The sequence below is a fragment of the Hippoglossus hippoglossus genome, chromosome 22 (genome assembly GCF_009819705.1).
Source record: "Hippoglossus hippoglossus isolate fHipHip1 chromosome 22, fHipHip1.pri, whole genome shotgun sequence".
In the NCBI taxonomy this organism is placed as follows: Eukaryota; Metazoa; Chordata; class Actinopteri; order Pleuronectiformes; family Pleuronectidae; genus Hippoglossus; species Hippoglossus hippoglossus.
The window spans coordinates 1,151,903-1,156,902 of NC_047172.1; the positions used below are offsets into that span (position 1 = coordinate 1,151,903).

The window sequence follows — 5,000 nt, forward strand, 5'->3', positions numbered from 1 at the left end:
GATTTCACACTTCATCTTTACAGACTCTGTTACAGCCGCTGTGAATCTCACTTCAGCTTCCGTCCTCCTCGAGGAGAGAAGCTGCTCCAGTCGACAGGTGGTGAGTATTTGATATTTGTCAGAGGAGTATTCCTCTAACTGCTCTGAAACAGGAGCTTCTGTATTGTTGTTGTCTGCAGCTCATCTCATGATGAAATGTTCGAGGGATTCGAGTTTTCGGCAGATTTCACTCGCTGCTTCTCCGGCTTTGACCACATTAAAAAGGTAAAACTGTCGCACCTCCGCTGCGCCACAGACTCGCAGGAATCAAACGCAGCGGCGGCGCTCGACGGCAGCGTGCGGAGTCCTTTATGGAACGGTTTTTAAGAATCGCTCCGTTTTGTGTTGCTGAATATTTTCTTGCCTTCTGGTTCGTGCTGTTGTTTGAGCTCTGTGGTCGGAGGGTGACGCAGTTTTCTGTTTCTGAATCAGATTTGACTCTTAAGATTTAGACATAAACTAAATAAAACCACATTTCAGGCACATAAAACAGTAACATTAAAAACTTTATTTAATTTAGTATTTTCACTGTTTCCAACCTTTGAACCAGTTTTCATTTGATCTATCTTTTGGAAGGTAATTTTGTCCCTTTGACCTTGAACCTAGAGAAATGAATCCTTCATCATCCCTTTGTTTAACTCCTCTTCACACTTCTCTTTCTCACCCTTCATCCCTGTTGTTTCTGCTCTTTCCTTGTGAATCTCTCCATCTTTCTTATTCTCCTTTTGTCCCATTCGTTTAAAGCACTCCTCCATTTTTCTAAATTATGGCTCAGCACTTCTCCATCTTTATTTTCTTTACTGTAACACCCCTCCGCCCTCCCCTTGTATTTGCTTAATACATCCATCTTTTTCTCCATCACTTTCCATCTATCTCCCTTCTTTCTTCCCTCTTTTCATTTGTTAGCGTAACTCTCCTTCAATGCCTCCATCTTTTTTTTTTGTGCCTAATTTCCCTCCTCCTCCTCCTCCTCCTCCTCTTTTCTCTTTCTCCTCTTTTCATTTTCTGCATCGATAGCTACTTGATTCTACTTTTCCCTTGTCGTTTATCATTACCGCCCGGCCCCATTTGAATATTCAAATGTCTCTTCTCTGACTGTGTGTGTGTGTGAGGACATATGCATGCCTGTGTGTGCGTGCGTGTGTGTGTGTGTGTGTGTGTGTGTCTGTGTGTGTGTGTGTGTGTGTTTTTGCTGTGCTGTCATCAGAGAGGCGGCGGCCATTTTTCAATGTCGCCGATTCTGATGGAGATGCTATCGTTCGGCGCTTCACAGCCATCCATCCCCTTCACTTAGCTAATAGCCACGCCGCGAGAACGAGGGATCGACAGCAGAAAAAAAAGAGACGAGTGGAAGGTAAATATGTCGGCGTCGCACTCGTCTAACAGTCAGGAAATTATACGATTTATTCGCTGATGGCAAATATTGATTTAAAAAGGGGGAAAGGGAGCCGGCGGGGGAGGAGGAGGGGGGGGGTGTTTTGTTGTTGTTGTTGTTTGTTTGAAGGATGCCACTGATCCAAAGTCAAAGAAAAGAGGGGGGGAGGGGGGGAGGGAGAGATAGACATGCCGATTAAAATGCATGAGATCCTAACTTTGAGATAAGTGCTGAGAGAGGGATCTTGGAGAGATGGGAGGGCGGGGGGGGGGGGGGGGGGGGGGGGGGGGACTGAGGGGTGTGAGAGAGACAGAGGGGGGGGGGGGTGCATGGATGGCTAGTTGTGATGTATTCATGCCTAAAGTCAATCTCCATGCAAGGATGGACTGAGATACACAGGCCTGAGGAGAGAGGGGGGGGAGAGAGGGATGAGGAGAGAGACAAAGAGATACGAGGAAGGAGGAGATAGAAACAGCAAAAGATGGACGGAGGAAAACTTGGACGACACCGACGCCACGTCCACTCAGACGGCGAGCGGAGGCCGAACGCTGCGACACGAACCACAAACACGCCGGCTCCTCCCACCACGGAGAGTCTCAGAGACGCCGCCTCAGCGCAAAAACAGGGACGGTTCCACTTCATGAGAATACGATGATGTGAGGACACGACGAGGAGGTGACGGCGTCGTTTTGATTTCGTTTGTGAGGCTGAAACCCAGAAAGTCACTGTTTTCTGCTCCTGTGTTGAAGAAGCTCAAAGAAAAGTGGAGGAGAAGCTGAATCTCAAGGTCAAACTCGCTCTGATTTCACCAGGAACAAACGTCCTGAGAGACAGAGCAACAGAAAGAGTTTGTCTGGAAGCGAACGTCCTCTTCCTCCGACTGTTTTCTCACAAATCTTTGAATTTAACCTTCTTGTAAAGTCGTGTTTCTATATTCTCAAAGAACACCTGTGACGTTTGCATGCTTCTCCCTTTAGACCCATAATGTCAATAACCGTTTTCAAGACGTGACTCATAAATTACATCGTGATTCACTGAAACACTTGTGAGAAATGTGAAATGGGAGCTAACGTGTCGCTAAAAAAGTTTTTAAAGTAGCGTTTCGGACGAGAGGAGCGATATTGAGGCAGAGATTCATTGATGAAAACAACGACGAAGAAGATTCAGACAATGCTCAGGCGTTGAAGAGGAGGAAGAAGAAGAGGAGGAAGAGGAGGAGGAGGAAGAGGAGGAGGAAGAAGAAGAGGAGGAGGAAGAAGAGGAGGAGGAAGAAGTAGAGGAGGAGGAAGAGGAGGAGGAGGAAGAAGAGGAGGATCTCTGTGAGTTTGCAGATATATTGGTCTTTTAAAAAGTGTCCACGAAGTTTCGTGAAAAGTCAATAATTTAACTACGACATCAAATGTTTTCAGTCCATGTCTCTGTTTGCTTCAGAGGACGAGAAAGACAAGTTTTTGGGACGTTGGTAAATTTTAGGTCAGTGATAACTAATAACTAATAATATTAAAATCAGCTCCACGTTGACAGAAGAGGTTCTATGATCAGAAATAACTGAATATGTGACGTCTTAAATTTAAATCTTTTGATGTTTATGTAGGATTTACCCATTTTGTGCTTCAGGAATAACGAAAAAAATAATTGCTTTAATATCCTGCAGTTATGTTTTATATATTTAAACTGAATTGTTGCTGTGAAAATACAGCGAGACAAATGTTTTTTTCTGAAAAATAAGAAATATCTTCCATGTCAACGTATCAGATACAAATAAATGTACTTTTGCACAGTATATGAAATCATGTAATCACCAGGGAGGAAAGAGAACACAGGGAAACGGCTGCGCTTTCCAAAAACACCGAAAGAAGAGAGGAATAAACGCTTGAGAAAACAGATGAGAGGGAGAGAGGGGGAGGAGAGGAGAGAGAGAGAGAGGAGGAGGAGGAGGGGGAGAAAATCAACAAGCAATCATAAGTTTAATTTGGTCTCCATATTAATGAGCATAGAGCTGAAATGTCAGCAAAAATTCAGTCATACATGAAAAACATTTAATGCATTTTGAACATTGCTTTTTTTCCTCTTCTCTCTTCTCACAGATTCATCTTATCCTCCAAATGAGAGAAGTTTGTTGGAGGCTGCGTAACGGAACGATTTTGTCATCGCGGCAACTAAAGTTGGGGGGGAATTGATAAGGACACATCTTCATCCTCCTCCTCCTCCTCCTCCTCCTCCTCCTCCTCCTCATCCTCAAACAACAGTTTCCTCCACCTCCTCTTTCTCTATCTGCTTTTCCTTGTCTTCCGTTCATCAGACTCTTCTTCTTCTTCTCTTCCTTTCTATGCTGATTTCATTTCATTGATATGTTGACTAAACATTTCTGTTTTTTAGTGTCTAAAACCCTGAAATACTTTTAATACCTTACTTTACTTTTTAAATCATTTATATCTATAGTACTTTAATATGTACAAACTGTATTGTATTGTTCAAGTTGAGGAAAAGAAAACGTTTTATTGTCTATCGCACTTAAACACGTAAACACATTTAAAGGTTCAGTTTGTAGGATTTAGTGACACCTACTGGTGAGGTTTGAGATTGCAGCCGGTTGAGTACCCCCCCCCCCCTTTTTTTTATCCTTGTTAAACTCCATTAAAAAGGACTGATCTGGAGATAAAGGCTCATTAAGCCAATGAGAACTCTGTGATTCTTAATTTCAGGTGATTAAACACATCATTATGAATATTATATTATTATATTACATTTCGGCTGATAGATCCTAAATCATTCCCCCCCCCCCCCCCCCCCCCCCTTCTGAGGACATGGTCTACTTGGACCACATGTCCCACGAGGACACTAGCTGGTTGGGGTCGTCCCTGACGTGCAATGAGTCCTGGGACAGGTTGGACAGAGAAGTCCACCTGTTGGGGAGTTACTACTGTAATAATAATAATAATAATAATAATAATAATAATATTTAAAATAGTATTAATAATGCAGTAGAATAATAATTCTTCTTCTCTCCTTTTAACTCCGACTCTAGATCCATTTCACAGATTTCCTCCTGAACAACCTGTGAGTGCAAGAGACCCACAAAGAGAGAAGTGAAGCACTGTGTGTGTGGGTACGTGAGTGTGTGTGTGTGTGTGTGTGTGGGTACGTGAGTGTGTGTGTGTGTGTGTGTGTGTGTGTGTGTGTGTGTGTGTGTGTGTGTGTGTGTGTGTCAGTGTCTCCGGCTGAGATGGATGTTCCACGGCCTCTGAAAGAGCAGGAAGTGGCTCAGTGACACCCCATTTATCCATTTATACTGCCAGACACTTCAACCTGTGTGTGTGTGTGTGTGTGTGTGTGTGTCTGTGTGTGTGTGTGTGTGTGTGTGTGTGTGTGTGTGTGTGTGTGTCTGTGTGTGTGTACAGCCACATAATCACCTTTACTGTCCACAAACTGCCTTACAACAACTGTGATGATCAATAGTATATATTTTGCTTCATAAGGATATAATAGGTTTATCTTATCTTATTAGATTACATATTATATACATATTATATAAATATTATATTATATCATTATTGTATAGATTATGTCTTAAAATTAGAAGAGA

General features: G+C 42.9%; 1 protein-coding gene across 1 annotated transcript in view; it reads right to left on the reverse strand.

The window, feature by feature from the left end:
• The window catches only part of akap6 (A kinase (PRKA) anchor protein 6), a 134,193-nt gene that overhangs the window by 42,764 nt on the left and 86,429 nt on the right, over positions 1 to 5,000 (reverse strand). The gene's annotated exons all lie outside the window — the stretch shown is intronic.